Source organism: Pseudophryne corroboree, chromosome 11, assembly GCF_028390025.1.
Source record: "Pseudophryne corroboree isolate aPseCor3 chromosome 11, aPseCor3.hap2, whole genome shotgun sequence".
Lineage (NCBI taxonomy): Eukaryota > Metazoa > Chordata > Amphibia > Anura > Myobatrachidae > Pseudophryne > Pseudophryne corroboree.
Genome location: NC_086454.1, coordinates 213,690,423 through 213,705,743, shown reverse-complemented (window position 1 = coordinate 213,705,743; position 15,321 = coordinate 213,690,423). Strand labels below are relative to the sequence as shown.

Genomic DNA, 15,321 nt, shown 5'->3' with positions numbered 1-15,321 from the left:
AAATTAAAATGGTAAAAGTTATTGTACTTTAAGTAAAAATAAAAGAGACACAATATCAATCCCAGTTTTGGATTACTTTAATTAACAAAAAAAATGCATATAGCAGAGGATAGTTTCAATCTGCCTACCTCTGGGTTATGGGCCCAGCATGCTTCCATTGCAGTACTCTGCTGCACATGTAAGTGCAAGAGATCCTGAAGCACTCACTCATCATGGGAAAGTACCAATGTGTTTCTTCGTTGGTTGATGGAAGAAACATCTTACAAAAACTCTCCAGATTATTGACTTTTTAAAGTTTTTCTAGGAAACGTTTTAGATGAATGCTTATTAGCCTTTGTCAGTATGGACTTTTGCAAAGTGTCTCTGTGGCGCAATCGGTTAGTGTGTTTGGCTATTAACCAAAAGGTTGGTGGTTCAATCCCACCCAGGGATGTAATTAACCTTGTGATCAGATTTTGGTGATATTTAAGGAGACAAGTCAAAATTTCAAACCTCCTCTTATGGTGTAGGGTACATGGCCTTCTCTGATGTAATCAGAGTTAGATTTGATTCAGTGATTTTATAAAAAACAGCTAGGAAGCACAATTTAGCAGTGGGTTGCAGAGAAAAAAAATATGCTGGCAGAAAAATCCAATCGAGTGATTAAACAGCTCTTCATTTTCTGGCTTTATTTTTATGCTAACAAATTTGTTCTCTGAAAAGTGTCCACAAAGCCAAGTCTCTGATTAACACCTTTGTAAGGATGGTTTTTCACCTATTACTAAATTAAACTTGCTTCATTGGAAAGGCAGCAAGATGCATCCTCATTTCAATGTCTACTGAAATAATACAAGTTGACACCAGGAAACATTAACGCCACTGCATCCTTGCTGCTTTCTCATGTGGAAGTCTGTTTAATGTGAAAACAAGGTGATATATAATTAGCACACAGGTAAGGAATTAAGAAAATCTTTATTTAAGGGTGAAGATGTTTCTCACAAAATTGTTGACCCAATGCAACATTGAAATTCAAGCTGGAAAGATGATTTTAATATATCACTTGTACATTTTGTATTGCTCTTCTGGTGACAATGTAGTTTGTTTTTGTCAATTACCATTTTAATAATAGGGTAAAGAAAATGAAGTGGATTTTTGAAAGAAAACAATACTGTCAATATACTATTAAAACAAATTAAAATGGTAAACGTTATTGTACTTTAAGTAAAAATAAAAGAGACAAAATATCAATCCCAGTTTTGGATTACTTTAACAAAAAAAAAAATGCATATAGCAGAGGATAGTTTCAATCTGCCTACCTCTCGGTTATGAGCCCAGCATGCTTCCATTGCAGTACTCTGCTGCACATGTAAGTTCAAGAGATCCTGAAGCACTCACTCATCATGGGAAAGTACCAATGTGTTTCTTCGTTGGTTGATGGAAGAAACATCTTACAAAAACTCTCCAGATTATTGACTTTTTAAAGTTTTTCTAGGAAACGTTTTAGATGAATGCTTATTAGCCTTTGTCAGTATGGACTTTTGCAAAGTGTCTCTGTGGCGCAATCAGTTAGTATGTACGGCTATTAACCAAAAGGTTGGTGGTTCAATCCCACCCAGGGACCTAATTGACCTTGTTATCAGATTTTGGTGATCTTTAAGTAGACAAGTCAAAATTTCAAACCCCCTGTTATGGTGTAGGGTACCTGGCCTTCTCTGATGTAATCAGAGTTAGATTTGATTCAGTGATTTTATAAAAACAGCTAGGAAGCACAATTTAGCAGTGGGTTGCAGAGAAAAAAAATATGCTGGCAGAAAAATCCAATTGCGTGATTAAACAGCTCTTTATTTTCTGTCTTTATTTTTATGCTAACAAATTTGTTCTCTGAAAAGTGTCCACAAAGCCAAGTCTCTGATTAACACCTTTGTAAGGATGGTTTTTCGCCTATTACTAAATTAAACTTGCTTCATTGGAAAGGCAGCAAGATGCATCCTCATTTCAATGTCTACTGAAATAATACAGGTTGACACCAGGAAACATTAACGCCACTGCATCCTTGCTGCTTTCTCATGTGGAAGTCTGTTAAATGTGAAAACAAGGTGATATCTAATTAGCACACAGGTAAGGAATTAAGAAAATCTTTATTTAAGGGTGAAGATGTTTCTCACAAAATCGTTGCCCCAATGCATCATTGAAATTCAAGCTGGAAAGATGATTTTAATATATCACTTGTACATTTTGTTTTGCTCTTCTGGTGACAATGTAGTTTGTTTTTGTCAATTACCATTTTAATAATAGGGTAAAGAAAATGAAGTGGATTTTTGAAAGAAAACAATACAGTCAATATACTATTAAAACAAATTAAAATGGTAAAAGTTATTGTACTTTAAGTAAAAATAAAAGAGACACAATATCAATCCCAGTTTTGGATTACTTTAATTAACAAAAAAAATGCATATAGCAGAGGATAGTTTCAATCTGCCTACCTCTGGGTTATGGGCCCAGCATGCTTCCATTGCAGTACTCTGCTGCACATGTAAGTGCAAGAGATCCTGAAGCACTCACTCATCATGGGAAAGTACCAATGTGTTTCTTCGTTGGTTGATGGAAGAAACATCTTACAAAAACTCTCCAGATTATTGACTTTTTAAAGTTTTTCTAGGAAACGTTTTAGATGAATGCTTATTAGCCTTTGTCAGTATGGACTTTTGCAAAGTGTCTCTGTGGCGCAATCGGTTAGTGTGTTTGGCTATTAACCAAAAGGTTGGTGGTTCAATCCCACCCAGGGATGTAATTAACCTTGTGATCAGATTTTGGTGATATTTAAGGAGACAAGTCAAAATTTCAAACCTCCTCTTATGGTGTAGGGTACATGGCCTTCTCTGATGTAATCAGAGTTAGATTTGATTCAGTGATTTTATAAAAAACAGCTAGGAAGCACAATTTAGCAGTGGGTTGCAGAGAAAAAAAATATGCTGGCAGAAAAATCCAATCGAGTGATTAAACAGCTCTTCATTTTCTGGCTTTATTTTTATGCTAACAAATTTGTTCTCTGAAAAGTGTCCACAAAGCCAAGTCTCTGATTAACACCTTTGTAAGGATGGTTTTTCACCTATTACTAAATTAAACTTGCTTCATTGGAAAGGCAGCAAGATGCATCCTCATTTCAATGTCTACTGAAATAATACAAGTTGACACCAGGAAACATTAACGCCACTGCATCCTTGCTGCTTTCTCATGTGGAAGTCTGTTTAATGTGAAAACAAGGTGATATATAATTAGCACACAGGTAAGGAATTAAGAAAATCTTTATTTAAGGGTGAAGATGTTTCTCACAAAATTGTTGACCCAATGCAACATTGAAATTCAAGCTGGAAAGATGATTTTAATATATCACTTGTACATTTTGTATTGCTCTTCTGGTGACAATGTAGTTTGTTTTTGTCAATTACCATTTTAATAATAGGGTAAAGAAAATGAAGTGGATTTTTGAAAGAAAACAATACTGTCAATATACTATTAAAACAAATTAAAATGGTAAACGTTATTGTACTTTAAGTAAAAATAAAAGAGACAAAATATCAATCCCAGTTTTGGATTACTTTAACAAAAAAAAAAATGCATATAGCAGAGGATAGTTTCAATCTGCCTACCTCTCGGTTATGAGCCCAGCATGCTTCCATTGCAGTACTCTGCTGCACATGTAAGTTCAAGAGATCCTGAAGCACTCACTCATCATGGGAAAGTACCAATGTGTTTCTTCGTTGGTTGATGGAAGAAACATCTTACAAAAACTCTCCAGATTATTGACTTTTTAAAGTTTTTCTAGGAAACGTTTTAGATGAATGCTTATTAGCCTTTGTCAGTATGGACTTTTGCAAAGTGTCTCTGTGGCGCAATCAGTTAGTATGTACGGCTATTAACCAAAAGGTTGGTGGTTCAATCCCACCCAGGGACCTAATTGACCTTGTTATCAGATTTTGGTGATCTTTAAGTAGACAAGTCAAAATTTCAAACCCCCTGTTATGGTGTAGGGTACCTGGCCTTCTCTGATGTAATCAGAGTTAGATTTGATTCAGTGATTTTATAAAAACAGCTAGGAAGCACAATTTAGCAGTGGGTTGCAGAGAAAAAAAATATGCTGGCAGAAAAATCCAATTGCGTGATTAAACAGCTCTTTATTTTCTGGCTTTATTTTTATGCTAACAAATTTGTTCTCTGAAAAGTGTCCACAAAGCCAAGTCTCTGATTAACACCTTTGTAAGGATGGTTTTTCGCCTATTACTAAATTAAACTTGCTTCATTGGAAAGGCAGCAAGATGCATCCTCATTTCAATGTCTACTGAAATAATACAGGTTGACACCAGGAAACATTAACGCCACTGCATCCTTGCTGCTTTCTCATGTGGAAGTCTGTTAAATGTGAAAACAAGGTGATATCTAATTAGCACACAGGTAAGGAATTAAGAAAATCTTTATTTAAGGGTGAAGATGTTTCTCACAAAATCGTTGCCCCAATGCATCATTGAAATTCAAGCTGGAAAGATGATTTTAATATATCACTTGTACATTTTGTTTTGCTCTTCTGGTGACAATGTAGTTTGTTTTTGTCAATTACCATTTTAATAATAGGGTAAAGAAAATGAAGTGGATTTTTGAAAGAAAACAATACTGTCAATATACTATTAAAACAAATTAAAATGGTAAAAGTTATTGTACTTTAAGTAAAAATAAAAGAGCCAAAATATCAATCCCAGTTTTGGATTACTTTAATTAACAAACAAAAAAATGCATATAGCAGAGGATAGTTTCAATCTGCCTACCTCTGGGTTATGGGCCCAGCATGCTTCCATTGCTGTACTCTGCTGCACATGTAAGTGCAAGAGATCCTGAAGCACTCACTCATCATGGGAAAGTACCAATGTGTTTCTTCGTTGGTTGATAGAAGAAACATCTTACAAAAACTCTCCAGATTATTGACTTTTTTAAGTTTTTCTAGGAAACGTTTTAGATGAATGCTTATTAGCATTTGTCAGTATGTACTTTTTGCAAAGTGTCTCTGTGGCGCAATCAGTTAGTGTGTACGGCTATTAACCAAAAGGTTGGTGGTTCAATCCCACCCAGGGACGTAATTGACCTTGTTATCAGATTTTGGTGATCTTTAAGTAGACAAGTCAAATTTCATACCCCCTGTTATGGTGTAGGGTACCTGGCCTTCTCTGATGTAATCAGAGTTAGATTTGATTCAGTGATTTTATAAAAACATCTAGGAAGCACAATTTAGCAGTGGGTTGCAGAGAAAAAGAAATATGCTGGCAAATTGTAATTACCTGTAGGTGACAAGAAGAGAAGAAACGTCAATTCACAATTGATATCAGTTGAAGATAAATTAATGCTGATTGAACACTGCTGTTATGTGTCAATTTTATCACGCTTTGATAAAAATGCACGCTTAGATCAATAAATGCACAGCCAAACGGCTTTGCACAGCCTACACCATTGGACTTAAGTAGAAGACTATTACAAGTGAAACCAATAATTGAAATCTGTAACCACACCCCACCCCCTCAAATGCCAGGCAATAAATTACCTTAAAAACAACAACCAGGCATTCCACAAAGATTAAACTGGGTCTATATCATTCAAAACTTTAAAAAAGTACTTCAAAATCACATACTATGCAATAATGTTTCAATTTGCATTACCCAGCAGAATTAGCTTTGCATATATAGATATAGTGCAGCAGAATATATTGGTGGTTGTAGTCAATTGTAATTAACTGTAGGTGACAAGAAGAGAAGAAACGTCAATTCACAATCGATATCAGCTGAAGATAAATTAACGCTGATTGAACGCTGCTGTTATGTGTCAATTTTATCACGCTTTGATAAAAATGCACGCTTGGATCAATAAATGCGCAGCCAAACGGCTTTGCACAGCCTACACCATTGGACTTAAGTAGAAGACTATTACAAGTAAAACCAATAATTGAAATCTGTAACCAAACCCCCCCCACCTCAAATGCCAGGCAATAAATTACCTTAAAAACAACAACCAGGCATTCCACAAAGATTAAACTGGGTCTATATCATTCAAAACTTTAAAAAAGTACTTAAAAATCACATACTATGCAATAATGTTTCAATTTGCATTACCCAGCAGAATTAGCTTTGCATATATAGATATAGTGCAGCAGAATATATTGGTGGTTGTAGTCAATTGTAATTACTCAGCAGAATTAGCTTTGCATATATAGATATAGTGCAGCAGAATATATTGGTGGTTGTAGTCAATTGTAATTACCCAGCAGAATTAGCTTTGCAAATATAGATATAGTGCAGCAGAATATATTGGTGGTTGTAGTCAATTGTAATTACCCAGCAGAATTAGCTTTGCATATATATAGTGCAGCAGAATATATTGGTGGTTGTAGTAAATTGTAATTACCCAGCAGCAGCTCTACTGCACTCAACATCACCAGTGCTCACAATATATATAATGCTATATACTATGCCATAGTGGTGCTTACTATATAACACCTCCTACTGCGTTCCCCCTGGCAATGAGCATGACACCCAGAGAGTGAAACCCCTGGCAATGAGCATGACACCCAGCACGTGAAACTCTTGGCGTTGAGCAGTTTTTGTAAAAGTAATTAGAAGCTTTACTGTAGGGCATAGTGTATCACAGATATTGTGGTGAGTGACATAATATGTTCCAAAGGGCATTAATGTGTGGGGCTTAACATGGTGGAAATTACTGTACTTTTTTCCCTGTGGTGGCCGAGGTCTGTTGGTGCAGGGTCAAGAACTAGGGTGTAAGGTAGTCTTTGCCTGCAAGGCTACGCTCATTTTATGGAGACCATACCCATACATTTAAGTGTGGCATATACCTGCGCTTGCTCGCGGGGTGAGAACATCTCCCTAATTGAATTCAGCGATATGAATAGAGGTTGTGCAGCAGCCACAGAAAGGGTTAATCTCTGCAGCTTGTCACTAAATTACATTGTTGCAATTTTAGCTGGGAGCTGCAATAATTACTCTAATACATAACACAGCCAACACTTCTATATTCACACAATATACTGCATGGTTAATATAGAAGTGGTGCTTGCTAAACAGCACCTCCTACTGCATTCCACATCACCGCTGGTCACACTCATATCAGGCCCATAATGCTGTATACTATGCCATAGTGGTGCTTACTATATAACACCAGGTGCTGTGCAGTGGTCAAAACACACTAACTGGTCCCATGCTGTTGTTGAACTAAAGGCCTATACACACGATGAGATTCGGTCTATGCTAATAGGTTTAAAAAGGTTACATAAAAGCTACTTTATGTATTTATTCATTAAAGTTTTTAAGTTGTATTTTACAACCATACAATGATATGATATATAATGTATCGTATAATCATTACATAATGTTGATGGCATTGAATTGTCTCTGCCTTGACTAGTGGCAGCAGCTTCAGCACTAGGTGGAAGTGGATCTTGATCTTTCCCTATTTTACCCTCCACCTTTTTGTTCTCCATTTTTTAATGTGTGGAATTATATGCCAGTAATATATCTGGAATTAGACGGTGGTAATGTCTGGAATTAGATACCACTAGATAGATACCAGATATCACTGTGACTGGAATGATGACATATGCACAGTGACAGGACACTACCACAGCACCCTACAGCAGCCATATGCGGCACAAGACACTGGAGTATTAGTAATGTACTGTAGTATACTGAGCACCACAAGACAATGAGCAGTGATACGGAGCACTGATGAGATTACTAGAACTGACACTGAGCAGCCAGATGCAGCACTGGACTATTAGTAATGTTCTGTAGTATACTGAGCACCACAATGCAGCACAAGACAATGAGCAGTGATACTGAGCACTGATGAGGATACTAGAACTGACACTGAGCAGCAAGATGCAGCACTGGACTATTAGTAATGTACTCTAGTATACTGAGCACCACATTGCAGCACAAGACAATGAGCAGTGATACTGAGCACTGATGAGGATACTACTGAGAACTGACACTGAGCAGGAGAGACACACTACAATTTCATCTTGCGCCTCTTTTTTTATTTATCTTTGCATCATGTGCTGTTTGGGGCTATTTTTTTAAGTGCCATCCTGTCTGACACTGCAGTGCCACTCCTAGATGGGCCAGGTGTTTGTGCTGCCCACTTGGGTCGCTTAGCTTAGTCATCCAGGGACCTTGGTGCAAATTTTAGGACTAAAAATAATATTGGGAGGTGTGAGGTGTTCAGAATAGACTGGAAAGGAGTAGAAATTATGGTTATTGAGCTTAATACTATAGGATCAAAATTACCCCCAAATTCTATGATTTTAGCTGTTTGAGGTTTTAAAAAAAAATCACCCGAATACAAAACCCGAAAGGGTGGTTTTGCCAAAACGCGTCCGTATCCAAAACACAACTGCGGATCCGAAACCAAAACCAAAACATGAAACACGAAAAATGCCCGCTGCACAACTCTAGTTAGGGGAGAAGCATGTAGCCTTGTAGACTATGCACAGCTATATCTAGAAAAATATACGATCTAATCTTTAACCAACCAATGCAAGAAAGTATTTAATGTGAAAATACGAAACACTAGACTAATTGGAGGTGCGCCCTAAAGCAAATTACAATGTTAGGATTAGGGGGTTCGGAAAGACCTCTAGTGTAAACACTACTATATACATTTTAAGATAGGAAGGTACAAATTACATATTCACATTGCATCTATGGGCTGGATTCAAATGTCCCTTTCCTCCCTCAATCGTGCCCGTCAGCAGCTATTCTAATGTTGCTGCCAACGGGTGCGACATGTTTATTTCAGCTCGCTACCCCCAGGGGAAACAAGCTGAAATGTGTGCAAAGAGACCCATTTGGGCAACCAAACGGTGTCTTTTCATGATCGCGCCCATTACTTTATTCAGGTTTAGGTGCTTTGTGCACCTAAACCAGAGTGTAATGGGTGCAATAATTGAGGGCATTTGAATTTCCCTTATATGTGTGTGTGTGTGATATACACACAGACACACATACTGTATTTCTTTATATAATGGACACCTCAGTTTCTATTCATTCATGTCCTGCCCCCTACTCTGTCAGACCCCTTCCCCTCTACTTTTCTGACCCCAAACGCCACTCATTCTTGTTGAGTGCTGGTGGGCCCATTCAGAATTTTGCTATGGGGCCCACAAAGGTCTAGTTACGCCACTGGGCAGGGTTATAGAGGAGGCGGTGCAAGGCATCCTGGGAACAGTCAAAGCTTTAGCCTGTTGGTGCCTTGGATCAAGATCCAACTCTACACCCCGATGTTAGTGTAGTGCCTTTTGGGGTTAAGGTTTTACAGAAAGTTACAGGTTTTTTTAATTTAGTAAAATATGCCCCATTTTAAAGATAGGGCATTTACATTTGTTGCACCTGTGCAGTACATAGCAGCCTGCAGGGCATGTACAGTGGCTTCATTTGGGTGCACATACATTGCCGGCTCCTGGTCGCAAACTGAAATTATTGTGTGTAAGTGGAATTAGCGGTGTTTATGTCATACAGGGGGGTGGGGGAGGTTTGTGGTTGGTGGGGGGCACGCTGTGTGATTATTATCCTGCATCTATACATACATGCGCTAACACCTGGACATACACTGATGTACCCACACCTAATATCCATACATACACGCCCTGACACCTGGACATACACCAACATTCCCACACCTGCATCTATACATACACATGCTGACACCTGGACATACACCAACATACAAGCACCTGCATCTATATATACACGCGCTGACAAATGGACATACTCCGACGTACCCACACTGGCATCTATACATACATGCACTGACATCTGGACATACAAGCACCTGCATCTATACATACACGCGCTGACACCTGAACCTACACTGACGTTCCCACACCTGCATCTATACATACACATTCTGACACCTGGACATACACAGACGTACCCACACCTGCATCTATACATACACGCGTTGACACCTGGACGTACACTGACGTACACACACCTACATCTATATATGCATGGATGCAAATGTGGGTACGTCTGTATACGTCCAGGTGTTAGCATGTGTATGTATAGATGTTAGGTGTGGGTACATCAGTGTATGTCCAGGTGTCAGCACATGTATGTATAGATTCACATGTGGGTAAGCCGGTGTACGTCCACGTGTCAGCATGTGTAGGTATAGATGCAGGTGTGGGTACGTTGGTGTACGTTTAGGGGTCAGCGTGTTTATGTATAGATGTTGGTGTGTGTATGTCAGTGTACGTACAGATATAGGTGTGTGTATGTATGTATGTATGTATGTATGTATGTATGTATATGTATAGAGGAAGGTGTGATACATACATATAACACATACATGATAGATACATACATATATCACACACACGATAGATAGATAGATAGATAGATAGATAGATAGATAGATAGAACACATACATACATACAAGATAGATACATACATACATACATGATAGATACATATATATACACACACATACGATAGATAGATAGATAGATAGATAGATAGATAGATAGATAGATAGATACATATATATATATATATATATATCACAAACATATATGATTCATACATATATCACACACACATACATGATACATACATGAGAAAGACCTGGGATGGTGATGAGGCCAGGGCCCCCTGCTGATGTTGCGTTGAGGAAGGCAGTGTTCCAGGGCGGATGCCAGTCGGGGAGAGCGCCGCGCAGCCCGGGAAAAATACTGCTGAGGAGCTACATCTGGAAGAGCCCCTGGGAGGGAGAGTGCCACATGCCCCATCCTGCGTGGCAGACTCTGCAGGCCTGCACATGGGAAGGGAGGTCTCTGGCCACACATACTCACCCTTCTGCTGAAGCCCAGCTGCTGTCCCCATCAGCGCTCTCCAGCGGGGAGCGGGGCCAGGATGAACCTCAACCTGTGAGAACTATCTTCACGATCAAGAGATCTCATATGCAAGATAAGTATGTGTTGGGATAGGGCTGGGGAGGGCGGCTGCTCGGGCACACCCCCGTCAAGTTAAGGAGATTTAACTGAGGAAGCACAAGGGAACTCTCGTCTGGGGACAACAACTGCAGGGAGACCACATCTTTTCAGATGAACATGGGAGGGCGGAAGGCTGCCTAATACTGAAGCACCCTCAGACATTAAACCATATGCAACAACTATTGCAAGCATTCCTGGGGGAAGGTCTGCAGCAGACGGATTTGCATACGGTGATGTCATCCAAGCAGTGGGCCAAAGTTGGCTGGAACCCTCATCTGTATATGAAAAGAGAAAAGGGGCATGCAGGGCATGGCGGCCTTTTGCGGCGCTTGGATAACCCCAAGTTTGCATTAAACACCCCCACCCTCCTTCGGTGTGGGGCTCATGTTGGCCATGCCCAAGCCCCTGAAGCATTCAAGCTGATTTCTTGCAGCAGCTGGGCACTGTAACAGCTTCAGAGCTGCTCTACAAGACAAGTAAAAGGGTGTGGGCCCTGCAGCACCACCTGTAGTTTGCATACACACATATATAGGACAGCATCTCTTATATGCCCCAGGGTCAATAAAATAGTATCCTTGTCTAGGCTATCCATCCCCTCAGATAAGGTATTTGTCCATGCCGCTACAGCACTACACACCCAGGCCGACGCAATTGCCGGTCTGAGTAAGGTACCTGAATGTGTATAAATGGACTTCAGGGTAATCTCCTGTTTGCGGTCAGCACACTCTTTGAGGGTAGCCGTATCCTGGGACGGGAGGGCTACCTTCTTGGATAAGCGTGTTAATGCTTTGTCCACCCTAGGGGAGGATTCCCATCGTAACCTATCCGTTGATGGGAAAGGATACGCCATAAGAATCCTTTTGGAAATCTGCAGTCTTTTATCTGGAGATTCCCAAGCTTTTTCACATAACTCGTTCAGCTCGTGTGAGGGGGGAAAGGTTACCTCAGGCTTCTTTCCCTTGTACATATGTACCCTCTTGTCAGCGACAGGGGGTTCCTCTGTGATGTGCAAAACATCTTTTATTGCCATAATCATAAATCGAATGGATTTTGCCAATTTTGGCTGTAACTTTGCATCATCGTAATCGACACTGGAGTCAGAATCCGTGTCGGTATCTGTGTCAACAATCTGGGATAGTGGGCGCTTATGAGACCCTGACAGTCCCTGCAACATAGGATCAGGCATGGGTTGAAACCCTGACTGTCCCAAAGCTTCTGCCTTGTCTAATCTTTTGTGCAATGAGTTTACACTAGCATTTAAAACATTCCACATATCCATCCAATCAGCTGTCGGCGGAGACACCACATTCATTTGCTCCCGCTCCTCTCTAATATAGCCTTCTTCCTCAGACATGTCGACACACGTGTACCGACACACTACACACACAGGGAATGCTTTTTCTGAAGACAGTTTCCCCACAAGGCCCTTTGGAGAGACAGAGAGAGAGTATGCCAGCACACCCCCCAGCGCTATATAACCCAGGAATAAAACAGTAACTTAATGTTTGCCCAGTAGTGCTGCTGTATGTAATTTGCGAATTATGTGCCCCCCCCACCCCTCTTTTCAACCCTCTTGTCTAACGTGGTATAAGCAGGGTAGAGTCCGGGGAGCTTCCTCTCAGCGGTGCTGTGGAGAAAAAATGGCGCTGGTGAGTGCTGAGGGAGAAGCCCCGCCCCCTCGGAGGCGGGCGTCTGTCCCGCTTAAACTGTAAAATTGGTGGGGGCTTATACATATATAAAGTGCCCAGCTGTATATATGTTATATTTTTGCGAAAGAGGTTTATATTGCTGCCCAGGGCGCCCCCCCTGCGCCCTGCACCCTTACAGTGACCGGAGTATGTGAGGTGTATGGGAGCAAAGGCGCACAGCTGCAGTGCTGTGCGTTACCTCAGTGAAGATCATGAAGTCTTCTGCCGCCTCTGAAGTCTTCTTTTCTTCTCATACTCACCCGGCTTCTATCTTCCGGCTCTGCGAGGGGGACGGCGGCGCGGCTCTGGGACGGACGGCGAGGGTGAGATCCTGCGTACCAATCCCACTGGAGCTAATGGTGTCCAGTAGCCTAAGAAGCAGGACCTTGCAACTCAGAGAGTAGGGCTGCTTCTCTCCCCTCAGTCCCTCGATGAGGGAGTCTGTTGCCAGCAGTGCTCCCTGAAAATTAAAAACCTAACAAAATACTTTCTGTCAGAAAGCTCAGGAGAGCTCCTGAAAAGCACCCAGTCTCCACTGGGTACAGTATCAAACTGAGTTCTGGAGGAGGGGCATAGAGGGAGGAGCCAGTGCACACCCAGAACTAAAGTCTTTCTTAAAGTGCCCATGTCTCCTGCGGAGCCCGTCTATCCCCATGGTCCTTACGGAGTCCACAGCATCCTCTAGGACGTTAGAGAAAATAGGATTTTAATACCTACCGGTAAATCCTTTTCTCTTAGTCCGTAGAGGATGCTGGGCACCCGTCCCAGTGCGTACTGTGTCTGCAGTTATTAAATGGCCCTTAACTCCAGAACATTTATGTGGAGATGAAAACATCCAAGGAAGACTTGACCATCTTCCTTGGATGTTTTCCCCCTGTGTGACTGCTCTCCAGCCTCGGAGGGTTGCATCCGTGGTCCCTAGGATCCCGTCCTGGATCCCGAACCATCGCCCCTCTAGGTGGTGAGAACTGTGCAGCCACCAATGGACTGAGATTCTGGTCTTGGAAGACAGGATTATCCTCCGGTGCATGTGTAGGTGGGATCCGGACCACTTGTCCAACAGGTCCCACTGGAACACTCTGGCATGGAACCTGCCAAACTGAATGGCCTCGTAGGCCGCAACCATCTTCCCCAGCAACTGAATGCATTGATGGATTAACACTCTTGCTGGTTTCAGAATTTGTTTGACCAGACTCTGGATCTCCAGAGCCTTTCCACTAGAAGAAAACCTCTTCTGTGTCCAGTATCACTCCCAAAAACAACAACCGCGTCATTGGGACCAACTGCGATTTTGGCAAGTTTAGGAGCCAACCATGTTGTTGAAGAACTGTCAGGGAGAGTAGATGTTTTGCACCAACTGGTCCCTGGATCTCGCCTTTATCAGGAGATCATCCAAGTACGGGATAATTGTGACTCCTTGCTTGCGAAGGAGAACCATCATTTCCGCCATCACCCTGGTGAAAATCCTCGGAGCCGTGGACAGACCAAACGGCAACGTCTGAAATTGGTAATGACAATCCTGAATTGCAAACCTCAGGTAGCTTGATGCAGTGGCTAAATGGGAACATATAAGTAGGCATCCTTTATGTCTACCAAAACCATGAAATCTCCTTTATCCCCCGGACTGGAGATCACTACCCTGAGAGATTCCATCTTGAAATTGAATTTCTTTAGGTAGAAATTAAGGGATTTCAGATTTAAGATTGGTCTGACTGAGCCGTCCGGCTTCGGGACCACGAAGAGGCTTGAATAAAAACCTTCTCCCTGCTGACTAAGGCTGATTTGAACAATCGGTGAGGGGGAACGTCTTGAAACCCCAGTTTGTACCCTTGGGACACTATTTGTAAAACCCACGAGTCCAGGCCCGAATGAATCCAGAACTGACTGAAGAGTTTTAGACGTGCCCCCCACTGGTGCGGGCTCCTGCAAGAGAGCCCCAGCGTCATGCAGTGGATTTGGCAGAAGCAGAGGACGATCTCTGCTCCTGCGATCTTGAAGAGGCTACAGACCTCTTCCCTCTTTTCCTTCCTCTACCTGCAAAGAAAGGGGAATCTTAACTTCTTGCATATCTATTGGGCCGAAATGACTGCGTCAGATAATGATGCGTCTTCATCTGTTGAGAGGGAACATAGGGCAAGAAGGATGACTTACCTGCGGGAGCTGCCGAGATCAAATTAACTAGGCCGTCGCCAAACAAGGCTTCACCTTCATAGGGAAGAGACTCCCTTTCTTCTTGGAGTCAGCATCAGCATTCCCTTGGTGAATCCACAATGCCCTCCTATCCGAGACTGCCATGAAATTGGCCCGTGAGCACTTGTGCCCAGTGTAGGATTTTTAAATATGTGTAGTTTACTGTATGCAAGGGTTTAAAACCTTTTAGGAACTGAGCTCTAAGGTGTATTACATGTAGTTTAAAAAAAACAAAAAAGGTTTATTTTATGGCAGTAGTTTCCAAACTGGGGTTCTTGCACTGGTAGCATAGTTTGGTGGTCCAGGACCAATTAAAATTATTTATTCTTTATTAAATTGGCAAAACCATTCCCTCACAACATAACTGAACCTGAGGATGACATGCTATAAACACAATTTACTTAATTTTATATTTTTTT

At 41.3% G+C, this 15,321-nt stretch overlaps 2 non-coding genes across 2 annotated transcripts; both read left to right on the top strand.

The window, feature by feature from the left end:
* The first annotated feature begins 359 nt into the window (after positions 1 to 359).
* On the top strand, positions 360 to 433 carry TRNAN-AUU (transfer RNA asparagine (anticodon AUU)). The gene has a single exon. It is a non-coding gene; the product is annotated as a tRNA-Asn (tRNA).
* A 2,260-nt stretch (positions 434 to 2,693) lies between these two features.
* TRNAN-AUU (transfer RNA asparagine (anticodon AUU)) lies at positions 2,694 to 2,767 on the top strand. The gene has a single exon. It is a non-coding gene; the product is annotated as a tRNA-Asn (tRNA).
* Positions 2,768 to 15,321: the final 12,554 nt, after the last annotated feature.